The following is a 13,396-nucleotide window of genomic DNA, read 5'->3' on the forward strand; positions in this document are numbered from 1 at the left end:
AGGGTCTAAGAAACAGATAAATGACAGGGTTTACCCTAAAGAGGGCCTAAGAAACAGATCCATGACAGGGTTTACCCTGAAGAGGGACTAAGAAACAGATAAATGACAGGGTTTACCCTAAAGAGGGCCTAAGAAACAGATCCATGACAGGGTTTACCCTAAAGAGGCCCTAAGAAACAGATCCATAACAGGGTTTACACTTGAGAGGGCCTAAGAAACAAAACCATGACAGGGTTTACCCTAAAGAGGGCCTAAGAAACAGATCCATGACAGGGTTTACCCTAAAGAGGGCCTAAGAAACAGATCCATGACAGGGTTTACCCTAAAGAGGGTCGAAGACACAGATCCATAACAGGGTTTACACTTGAGAGGGCCTAAGAAACAAAACCATGACAGGGTTTACCCTAAAGAGGGCCTAAGAAACAGATCCATGACAGGGTTTACCCTAAAGAGGGCCTAAGAAACAGATCCATGACAGGGTTTACCCTAAAGAGGGTCGAAGACACAGATCCATGACAGGATTTACCCTGAAGAGGGTCTAAGAAAAAGATCCATGACAGGGTTTACCCTAAAGAGGGCCTAAGAAACAGATCCATGACAGGATTTACAATTGAGAGGGCCTTAGAAACAGATCCATACAGGGTTTACCCTAAAGAGGGACTAAGAAACAAAACCATGACAGGATTCACACTTGAGAGGGCCTAAGAAACAGATCCATGACAGGGTTTACCCTAAAGAGGGCCTAAGAAACAGATCCATGACAGGATTTCCCCTAAAGAGGGACTAAGAAACAGAACTTTGACAGGATTTACACTTAAGAGGGCCTTAGAAAAAGATCCATGACAAGATTTCCCCTAAAGAAGGCCTAAGAAACAGATCCATGACAGGGTTTACCCTAAAGAGGGACTAAGACACAGGTCCATGACAGGGTTTACCCTGAAGAGGGACTAAGAAACAGAACCATGACAGGGTTTACCCTAAAGAGGGCCTAAGAAACAGATCCATGACAGGGTTTACCCTAAAGAGGCCCTAAGAAACAGATCCATAACAGGGTTTACACTTGAGAGGGCCTAAGAAACAAAACCATGACAGGGTTTACCCTAAAGAGGGCCTAAGAAACAGATCCATGACAGGGTTTACCCTAAAGAGGGTCGAAGACACAGATCCATGACAGGATTTACCCTGAAGAGGGTCTAAGAAAAAGATCCATGACAGGGTTTACCCTGAAGAGGGCCTAAGAAACAGATCCATGACAAGGTTTACCCTAAAGAGGGCCTAAGAAACAGAACCATGACAGGGTTTACACTGCCCCTCCATCTCCTGTCATCCTTACTTATCTGCCTTTTCACTGTGCCCCTCCTTCCGCCTGTCATTCCTTCTTGGCTTTGCACTCATCATTTCTAAGTCATCGCTCCTTCAAGGCTCTCATCCCTCTGTTTTGCTGTCATGTTGACTTAGAGAAACATAGACATCACCATGCAAAAACCAAGAGGAAGGACAGTGATGTAATCTACAGACGTCTTGGGATAATAAAGCCCTCATCTACATCAGCACTATCTTTCACAACCATAGCTCATAACCGATTCCACTGTAAATCTGTATAAAACACAGGCAATGGACACTATGACAGGCTGCCACTGTTCAACAGCACTGTTACAACAGGGTCTTTGTCATGATTCTGTGCGAGGTGCTGATTTAGAGATCATTTTTCTTTTCCAGCACAGAGCTGACAACACGCTGACAACACAATCCTGTAAACTGTCTCCCATCTGCAATTTATATAACTGCTACGTACGGAAATGCTTTGCGTTGTGCGCTTGTGGTAAAGACAGTGAGAGGGAGGGAGAGAGTGTGGATGTAATACTGAGGGTGTGTCTGTTTGTGTAAGGTTCTCTGGATCTTCTCGTGATTTTGGTTAAATGTTGGTAGAGAAATTCCTCGTGAATGGAATGAATTCAAAGTTTAGCAAAGTTTAATGACACCCATCAATCCATAGTAACTTCCATCCATGCTACCACAGCAACCCGCTCGGGTCTCAGTTGCAGCAGGCCCAGCAGGCCGACCAAAGCATCCCTCTCACCTGCAACACTTTCCCTGAGGCGTTCCCAGACCAGCCGGAAACAATAATCCCTTCAGCATTTCCTGGATCTTCCCCGAGGCCTCCTACCAGTTGGACATGCCTTGGAAACCTCTCATGGGAGGCGTCCAGGAGGCATCCGAATTAGATGCCCGAACCACCTCAGCTGACTCCTTTCGATACGAAGGAGTTGCGACCCAACTCCAAGCGCCCTCCTGTTGTCCGAGCTCCTTACCCTATCTCTAAGGTTCCTTACCCTACCTCTAAGGCTGGGCCTTGTATCCGAGACCTCGTTCTTTCGGTCACGACCCAGAGTTCGTGACCATAGGTGAGGGTTGGAACGTAGACCGAGATCTTTACCAAGGCGGACCGGTACACCGCCTGTTTTACTGCTGCAGCCGCACCGATCCACCTGTCGATCTCCCGCTCCACCTCACCCTCACTCGTGAACAAGACCCAGAGATACTTGAACTCCTTCGCTTGGGGCAGGCATGTTGTCCCCACCTGGAGGGAGCAATCCACCGGTTTCCAGCAGAGCTCCATGGCCTCAGATTTAGAGGCTCTAACTCTAATCCCTGCCGCTTCACACTCGGCTGCAAAACGCCCCAATGAATGCTGGAAGTCATGGTCCGAAGAGGCGAACATGGCCACATATTCCACGAACAGCAGAGAGGCGATCCCGAGACCCCGAATTTTTTTTTTTTTAAACTTTCTTCCAGACATATTTTCTCTGAACTACTGTAAGGGGTCACAATTCAACAGATAAAGAGACAAAGAAATAAAGAGAAAAAGAAATCCTTCTTAAACTGAACAGCAGGATTGTCCTCTGAGGTTAAATCCCATTGTCTGAGGTCCCTGATTCTTAGTACTGTAGCTGTAGCAACAGACATGCCTTTTTACAGAGATACACACCAGAAAAACAAGTTTGTCAAACATACAATAAGTGACCTGTTTCTTTATGTTACAGCTGCAACCGCCTCAGTGTTGACTGCTCTGTCTCCTAAGTCAAAAAAGGAAAGTTGGCACTCGGCACTGTCTGTATGTCCAGCGAACAATGTTTTATCAGGTGGACCTATCAAATTCTATAATATCTACAGCTGCTGTTTAGATTACTTATTTTTAACTACAAATTTCAGTACTAAACTGTCATTGAACATAATACAATAACTACTTACACAATACTCAACTTGGGAGGCCTCCATTAATTAAAAGCTGTGCAAGGCTCAAGCGAAGACCGACAGATTTTGTTCTCATGTTGACAGAGCAGTTTACAGCCAACAAGCGCAGGTCACTACCTCACTGCAAAAACTAAGTTTCCATGTGGACAGAGCAGTTTGACTGACACAACACTGATAGCAACTTTCAGACACAAAAACACAAAAATAATAAGCTTCCAAAGCTTGAACTCACTTGTGGGAAAGGTTCACTGAGCCACTCAATGTCCCAACACACAGTACACTTTCCCAGCCCTGTTAGCCATGAACGTGGTATGTGATGAAATCAAACATCAGCCAGGCGTCTGTATGGAAACAATCATACCGAGAGATCTTTTCCATGTACCTGTGTGTGAGAACAGCAAACAAAGCAGTGTGTCCGCTGCTTTAATCCAACCTCACTCCTTCCATCCCCTGCGGTCTCTGTCCAGCTCAAGCACAGAGATCCCAGAGAGAGAGAGAGAGAGAGAGAGAGAGAGAGAGAGAGAGAGAGAGAGAGAGAGAGAGAGAGAGAGAGAGAGAGAGAGAGAGAGAGAGAGAGAGAGAAGAGTGGCTAGACAGCAAGTGTTTCTGCATGCATGTGCAGGGCCACTACTACTATTGAGTCAGGATAGTCCCACAGAGATTTAAAAACACTTTACTGAGCGGTTGTGGTCAAGATGGCAGCATAAAAAGATTCACACATGAAAGCACAAATAACAAAGCCATAACAAAACAAACCTAACCCTTACTTCAACGACTTGGCATAGGAACAAAAAGTACAACGGTGACATTGTAGGAAACCTGCGCGCCATTACTCCACAACGATGTGTTAAAAGACATTAGAAGACTGTGCTGAAGGGGAGCTACATTTCAACTACAAGTGACCACTTTCACAATATATGACGTCTCATTTGAGCCCCACATAACAATATTGAGTAATGTACCTTCTAAACTTCAGATGTGGTCTTGATAATGGGCTGACATGAGGTCAGCTGGGCTGTGGTTCAGACTAGATATATTGAGGTATGGACAAATACAATACCTAAGTGTAACGCCTCAGCTTCGACTAGCACACTGCAGTCGCTGCTCTGTGAAGACAGTGAGATATTTAGTGATGATTTCTCTATAAGTGGGCTGCTTCTCTCCCCAGGCACAGACACAGAGCAAGGGGAGGCTATGAAAAGTCTCATCTGAGAGCAGAGTCTCTGGGCTTGAACACTGGTTACATTATCTTTTCTGTGAAGCGGGCCTGATACATGGCTGCTCGGCCTGCATGAATATCACCTCATCTGTACTGCTCTGTTCTTTACCATCCTAATCCTGCTGCAGAGCATTTCACTCATCTCTATACACATTATCTGATTCTTTCTCTCCGGCGGTGCTCTGTGCTGTACTCTGGTCAATCCAGTTCACTTCTGCTGTCATTTCTGTGGTAATCTGTTTTGGCCTGAGAGTGAGGGGTAATGAACCAGGATACACAACATCACATGACTTCAAGTCATGAGAGAAACAACCAGCAATGTGAGGAGTGAAAAGTTTAACCTGAACTTTATAAGACCCAACTAAAATGTGTACCATGAATTAAAGTAATAAACAATATGTTGGGTGGGAAAAATCTGCAGGTAGAAATTTTGGTCGGCTGATGTGAGGACTTCTGCACTCTGAGCTTCCCATGACTCAACTACAGCACCTCGCTAACAAGAGAAACAACAATCCATATCCCACTCTTTGCTCTTTGCTCTCCCACAGTTAGCATGCGTCCACCTTCAGACAGAAAGACACGTTTAGACATGATTGCCCCACAGTACAATAAGTCCATCCAAACGACCCATTAGTCGTTTCACACGGTTACTGAATTATTAATTACAGATCTATGAAACACACGAGCGCACATGATGACTGCACACCTTTTACCTTTACGCAGCGGCCTGAAGGAGAGCTTGGAGGCTACTGTTGTCACACCATACACTCACAGTTGTGATTATCCAGTTTTACTACATTCCTGTGATGTCAGTGGCAGAGCAGCTTGACTATGGTAATCATCAGTGTCACGACTCGCCAACAGCTCAGTTTAAAAATGAAACCTGTTGGAGACCTGGAGCGCCACATGTAGCAAGAATGATCCTTTGATATTTGAATGCACAGAAGCCAGTGAGTTACTTCCAAGTATTCTAACCAAGTTCAGTCACATGTAACGAGTTTAAAACATCTAAATGTAGTGGAAGAAATAGTGGTGTAACAGACCTGTGTCAATCCGATATGAATACACCACAACATGTGAACCCCGGATTAATGACACTTTTTAACCTCAACTATCACAGTGTGAAATAAAGTTTGTTATCCAACAATATTCAGTAAAATATCGCATCAGAACATATAACCATCTGCAACATTTTCTAGTGGCAGATTACTGATAATGTTACATCGTGAACAACCAATCAGCATTGAGGCTGACAGGACGATGGAAGCATCGCTAACGGCTAACGGCTAACGGCTAACGGTTAACGGCTAACGGAGGAAGGTCCCGTTCACTATGATGCGTTCCGGCACTGTTCAGTTAAAATAAGCGTAAAGGTAAATGATAACAATCTCATGATGTGTCACATGTAATCTGGTAAAATTAAGTGTTGGTGATAAACTAGAACAAATCCAGATGTTTTCACATGAATATAAAATAGATATTAGCTGTTTAGCTTCCTAACATGCTCTGAGCTCATTATTATAATTCATTAACACTAAGAATGGCTATATTTGTTTTAATCCATAAAAATATAAACTTGTATTTTCCTATTTGAATTGTGTGTTTTTATGAAGAAAAATAAACACTATAGTTCAGCGGTCCTCAACCTTTTTTGATGAATATGAAACATAAAATGCTACGACTATAGATGGTTTGCGGACTTCAGAGAGGTTGATATTATTTTTGGAAATAATGCAAGAAAATAAAAGTGGATCCTTGTCGACCAGCCGCCATAATCCAACAACAAATGTATCTGTATCTGTTAATATGGATCATCAATTAGTATCGGCTCCAAATAATTAATTTCCCATTGATCAACTAATTGATTTGTCCCCTTTGGGTCCAACTGTCATGTCTTCATATATTGTGCATCTCTTTCTCTTCTCTCCATTTACATCTTGTCAATCATTAGTAAATGTTGTTTGACATGTGCTATATGAATACAACTTGATTGATTGATTGATGGGGGAAAAAAAAGTGAAACATTCTCAGCGGTTTTAGGCAGAAACTCTTTTTTCCCTTTATAATTTGATATAAAATATGAATCTTGACCATGTCTTACAAAGTAAAATTAGCATACAGCATGATGAGGTATACATATTGATTATTCTCAGACACTATACTCCATTGTCTGTGTCTGTTGACAATGTACAGTACCGGTCTTGTTCCTCCTAATATTATAACTTCCCCAAAGCACCATGGGAATGTATTCCTGAGCTCTGTTCCCTTACTCTGATCCTTTTGATAGTAGTTAAAGTCCATCAACTATTACGGTTTGATACTACTAACTAAGCTGTATGACTTTTTCATTCAATATTAAGGTGGATTCACTCATCACTGCATTCCTGATTATAACACAAAGGGAGTAGTGAGGCAGTGAACCACCAACGGTTGAGACCTATGAGAAGAAAAATGTTCCATCTGCAGTTTGCTTTTCGAACTGGCCTGACAGGAACAGAAGGTTGGGAACCTCCTCGCCAAACATCAACAGAAAGCTGTCATTGTTTTGCAAAGTGGGAAACCTTCACGAGGATCAATTATTGGGACAGGCTCGTGAGAACAGGAAATGCCACAACACACACACACACACACACGGACAGACAGACAGACACACACACAGACAGACAGACAGACACACACACACACACACACACACACAGGGTGTGTGAGTTTACTGTTCCTCCTCATTTGGCTTAGCCAGTTTGGATTAGTGTCACAAGCTTGAGGCCAGAGCTAAGCCCCACAGGCTCTCCTGTCACACAGGGTAAATACAACCTTTGTCCGTGTGTGTGTGTGTGTGTGTGTGTGTGTGTGTGTGTGTGTGTGTGTGTGTGTGTGTGTAGGACCCCTGACATTTAAGATGAGGCTGTTCCCTGTTCTTTTCTGTAGTTGGGTTCACTTTGCCCTCTTGGTAGTCAAGTGATTGGTGTCAGTTTGAACAATAAAACTTGAGTTAACATTTTGGTTTGCTAAATCTTCCGGCTGATCTGAGTGAACACATTTAAAGCTATGATGAAAGCTGTTCACAGACAGGCTGCACAATTCAACAAGTACATCACAATGATGGACTGCAATATTGATGTTTAAAATGTTCTTAGCACATAAAAACCTTCTGCTGCATATCAAATCAAGTGCTGCCTCAACTAACAGCCGAAGAAGAACTGTCTCATTTTAAATATTATTAATATACCTCTTGGTTCAGCTCTATCCTCCCTGTTACCATCATTTTTGGGCAGTTATGAATATGTGAGGGTTCTGGGGCTCTCGGGTCTTATTTCGTTGTGCTTTAATTTCAGATTTAAGTGGATACGTTTGGTCTAAAGAGTTGTGATTTGTCTCGTAGTGGAGCTTCACATTGCCGCTTTTAATAATCTTCACGGTCTCTGATCACATGAGACATTCTGGTTTTGAACTGCCTTTGGGAAGAATGAATATAGAAGAGTCTGTCTGTTCTTTGTGAAGCTGTCCACATTTCTCTTTTTGGAAAACGCCATATGAAATCACTTCTCTGACTATCTTGAATGTGTAAATCTCACTTGAGCAGCGGTGCTCATCAGAATATTTGATTGGCCGAGCAGCATTGTGAGATAATATCAAGAAAAACCTGTTTGGAACCCTTCTTTCTCAGAGTGTTGCAACAACATGATAAAAACTAAAATGGTCTCTTTAATCTCTCTCGTTGCACCCGATTTCTTTCTTTCCACATTCCAACTGTTTAAGGATGGATTCAATCTGAGCAACACAGAGTTTTGTCTTTCCAAAGCAGATGCAGATTTGTTTAATGAGATAATTAAAGTTCTGGAATAATTAGCTACTTAACCAAGTACTGTCACGCCAAATTGGCTTTTTTGCTAAAGCTGTTAAGTGTCTGTGTACAAATATCATTTCCAAAGAAGAGAATATCATTACAGTGATACTGAAGCCTGTTAAATGGTGAATGGACCGTACTGGTACAGATCTTTTCTAGTCTTTCGACTACTCAAAGCTCTTTAACACTACTTGTCATCATTCACCCGTTCATACTGATGGGGGCAGCTACCATGCAAAGTGTCACCTGCCATCAGGACTCACTAACATCATACCCATTCATCCCATGCAGGACCAGCCTGTGGGGGCAAATCGTGTTAGATCACGAGAAGTGCCCGAGAAAACGTTGACATGGACTTGTGGGATCGGAAGTATTATCGAATTAGATGCCCGAACCACCTCAGCTGACTCCTTTCGATACGAAGGAGTAGCAGCCCAACTCCAAGCTCCCTCCTGATGTCCGAGCTCCTTACCCTATCTCTAAGGTTCCTTACCCTATATCTAAGGCTCCTTACCCTATCTCTAAGGTTCCTTACCCTATCTCTAAGGCTCCTTACCCTATCTCTAAGGTTCCTTACCCTATCTCTAAGGTTCCTTACCCTATCTCTAAGGTTCCTTACTCTATCTCTAAGGCTCCTTACCCTATCTCTAAGGCTCCTTACCCTATCTCTAAGGTTCCTTACCCTATCTCTAAGGTTCCTTACCCTATCTCTAAGGTTCCTTACCCTATCTCTAAGGCTCCTTACCCTATCTCTAAGGCTCCTTACCCTATCTCTAAGGTTCCTTACTCTATATATAAGGCTGAGCCCGGCCACCCTATGGAGGAAGCTCATTTCGGCCGCTTGAATCCGTGTATCAAAGATATTTCAGTTGATTTTTTTTTAGGACCCCAGGACGAAGATCACCTGATCGACATGTTTTGACAACTTTCCTCATTTTACATAAAGGTGCAAGATCCAGGTGAGCATCTTAAGAACAGAAGAGATCTGGAGCGGAGCAAACCAGCTGAGACATGAAGTGTTTGTGCTCCACAAGCTGAGTCCGATGGAGCGCCAAGACTTTGGCCGGGAGCCTCGTCAGTGGCGGCATCCTAATCAGCCTCCATCCAAACTCAGTCTAAAAAGAGCGACTTCCAACCAGCCAAACAAATAGTAAACACGAGCTTGCAGGGTGGTAAGAACATGTATCTCTAAAGTGACCGCCAAGCATGTAGAGCAGGACAAAGAGGCCAGCACCTTGGCTACAGGAGGCTCCAGTTACAGAGTCATAGTGTGCTAACCGACCAGGTAGATCACATTACAGGCATATGTTACAGTCACATACGCATAGGCTGTGTGTGTGTGTGTGTGTGTGTGTGTGTGTATGTGTGTGTGTGTGTGTGTGAGAGAGAGAGAGAGAGAGTCTTTTAACGGGTCTCAGGTAAATGTCATCAAGAAGCAGGTGCACAGACAATACACACACAGAGAGACTTCATTTCAGTGAAACGATTCAAAATCTCGTGTTTTACAGAAAATGACACTCTCCACACAAAGCCAGTGTGTTTTTTCCATTAGTCTTTTTGTTCAGCAAGATGATCTTCACAAATGAACACCACTTCATGTTTTTTGAAAAGGAACGCAATCAACAGAAGTGAAAAGCCAACGTTAGGCTGTGAAGGAGCAAAACCACGGTCACATGACAGGACACACCATGAGGTGTCATCTAACCAAAAACACACTCAAAAAGCTAAACTGACTATCACCTTTTAGTGAAGGTCCTGCACACAATCAGATCTTTATTGGTCCAGTTGGTGGTAAGTAGGAATTAACTGAGGTCACTCCTGAGAGGACATCTAATCAGCCAGAATATGGGAGCACACCATCGTGACCAAATGGCTTTTGTCTGACCAACACTAGACAGTATATAACAAGATATCTCAATCAGTTTACCATTGCACAAGAAAAAGACAGAGGAAAGCAGTCAAAGCTGGAACTAGAAACTCGTTTCCTTTTTTGATTAAGAAATCAATCATAATAGTTGGATTTTGTTTGTTATGTCAAAAGACGAATTGATAAATCAGCTCATTGTTTCAGCTCCACCACACTGTCTGTCCTCAACCAGCGAGACCTATCGCCACAATCCATGCTGGACACACAGAGGCTCTGCCATACCGCCGTTATACTGAACCATAATACAGCCGCAGAGTGTTTTCAGGTCACACCTATAGATAGACAGGATAGGACAAGTGGACGTAGTCGTCACCCCGTTAGTTTGTGGCAGCCGTCTCCATCATTGGTCACGGCCGTCGCCATGTTGTTTCTTTTGCAACCGATAAACAGAAGTTACCATATTTGGAATGGAGAGCTCCCTGCTTTATGGTCTGTTGGACTCTAAATGACCATAACTTACGAAATGAACATCATTTCTGTAATAAAGAAGACTTGAAACTAGAAATTGAGACATAAACTAATGTTTACTGAGGGAATACATCAAGAGACAAGTAGAGTCACTTATATAGACTTCTATACAACCAGAGGAGTCGTCCCCTGGTGGTCAGGTGAGAGAATGCAGCTTTAACACATGAAGCACAGACTTCTATACAACCCGATGTGTCGCCCTCTGGTGGTCAGGAGAGAGAATGTGGATTTAACACATAAAACATGGGCTTCTATACAATCAGAGGAGTCGCCCCCTAGTGGTCAGGGGAGAGAATGCAGCTTTAACACATGAAGCATAGACTTCTATACAACCAGGGGAGTCGCCCCCTGGTGGTCAGGGGAGAGAATGCAGCTTTAACACATGAAGCATAGACTTCTATACAACCCAATGTGTCGCCCTCTGGTGGTCAGGACTTCTCAACTCCAGCTGTCCTCCAGCGCTGACCTCTTCCTCCCCATCATCATTACTCTTTTCTTGAACTTTCTCTCCATGCTTTTCTCTGCTGTCCTCTCTCCTTCATCGCCCCAATTCTTTTTTTCCCAGCCTCACCTCTTCTCGGATGCTCTATTTGATATTGTTTCTGACAAGTTAAACAGGGATGGATTTGACTACATGCTCACATGTCCTATTTTTTAAAGCGGAGAATACCAACTTCTTAAATGAAGACATGTCATGGAAAGATTTACTGTGTATACTGCATCTGTAACACAAGTACAAAATGTACTATTTTGTATTAAGAGTAAATAATAGCTCATAAATAGTGAATAGTAAATGTACTGTTGTTTATTAATACTATTGGTTGTTGCCAGCTTCAAATGAACGTTGGTTTTCCAGTATTGGTCCAAACCTAAAAGCCCATACTTGATTTTCCATTAATGCAGAAAAGTGGACATTGTTTACTTCATCACTGGCTGTTTTTCCTCGGAGCGTTGATGGAAACTAAATCAAATAATACAAGCTTTTAGCCTAATTCCCATTCATTCCATCCGTATTTGCCATGTTATTGCTTCCTGTCCACACCCCTACTAACCTTTTATTTTCTGTCACATTCAATCCTGGATTTAGATCATCATCCCTGTTGGTCTTTAACTTGGTTTTAGTCGTTGTGTCACAGATCATTCAGTCAGTGTTGATGTGTTAATGGAGGTCCTCTACAGTCCGTTCTAAAAATAGCTTGAAGTTCAAGACATGCAAGCAAAAAGAGATGCCTGAGTCAAGAATGACGATTCATTATTATATTCACATAACTCATCGATATCTTGGGTTCCTGCAGTAAGTAAAGAAATGTCTAAAAAAAACAACAACAAAAAGAATACCTGAGCCACTGCCTTACTTTTTATGGCTTCTTAATCTCTCTGAGAAATCCAATGGTGGCCAACATGCAATATTTTATTATCTATCTCTCTCGAACAGAAATATGACGATAACCTGTGTAGTATGTATGATTTACTCTTGTCTCATTTCCTTTTCCAGCAAACCAAAGATAACCTCTGATGAACGACAGTCCTCTCTCTCTTCCACCTATTTCTCTCCTTCCATTTGTTATTCCTCTCTGGTATCAGAGAGCAGACATGATCTCTATTGCAACACGTACAGGGGTGATTAAAAGCAATAGTTATGATGAGTAGTTATGATTAGAAGCAGTATTTATGATGAGTAATTATGATTAGAAGCAGTAGTTATGATGAGTAGTTATGATTAGAAGCAGTATTTATGATGAGTAGTTATGATTAGAAGCAGTAGTTATGATGAGTAGCTATGATTAGAAGCAGTAGTTATGATGAGTAGTTATGATTAGCAGTAGTTATGATGAGTAGTTATGATTAGAAGCAGTAGTTATGATGAGTAGTTATGATTAGAAGCAGTACTTATGTTGAGTAGTTATGATTAAAAGCAGTATTTATGATGAGTAGTTATGATTAGAAGCAGTAGTTATGATGAGTAGTTATGATTAGAAGCAGTAGTTATGATGAGTAGTTATGATTAGAAGCAGTAGTTATGATGAGTAGTTATGATTAGAAGCAGTAGTTATGATGAGTAGTTATGATTAGAAGCAGTAGTTATGATGAGTAGTTATGATTAGAAGCAGTATTTATGATGAGTAGTTATGATTAGAAGCAGTAGTTATGATGAGTAGTTATGATTAGAAGCAGTAGTTATGATGAGTAGTTATGATTAGCAGTAGTTATGATGAGTAGTTATGATTAGAAGCAATAGTTATGATGAGTAGTTATGATTAGAAGCAGTAGTTATGATGAGTAGCTATGATTAGAAGCAGTAGTTATGATGAGTAGTTATGATTGGAAGCAGTAGTTATGATGAGTAGCAGTAGTTATGATGAGTAGTTATGATTAGAAGCAGTAGTTATGATGAGTAGTTATGATTAAAAGCAGTAGTTATGATGAGTAGTTATGATTAGAAGCAGTAGTTATGATGAGTAGTTATGATTAGAAGTAGTAGTTATGATGACAGAGCAATGAACTACAGTAGATTGATGAATAGTTATGACAGAGCAGTGAACTACCGTAGAGTGATGAGTAGTTATGACAGAGCAGTGAACTACAGTAGAGTGATGAGTAGTTATGACAGAGCAGTAAACTACAGTAGAGTGATGAGTAGTTATGACAGAGCAGTAAACTACAGTAGAGTGGTGAGTAG

At 42.0% G+C, this 13,396-nt stretch overlaps 1 protein-coding gene across 13 annotated transcripts in view; it reads right to left on the reverse strand.

The window, feature by feature from the left end:
• The window catches only part of ppfibp2b (PPFIA binding protein 2b), a 57,548-nt gene that overhangs the window by 42,626 nt on the left and 1,526 nt on the right, over positions 1 to 13,396 (reverse strand). The window lies entirely within an intron of this gene.

Source organism: Clinocottus analis, unplaced genomic scaffold, assembly GCF_023055335.1.
Source record: "Clinocottus analis isolate CAN_PGR_092001 unplaced genomic scaffold, fCliAna1.0.p SCAF_6, whole genome shotgun sequence".
Classification (NCBI taxonomy): domain Eukaryota; kingdom Metazoa; phylum Chordata; class Actinopteri; order Perciformes; family Cottidae; genus Clinocottus; species Clinocottus analis.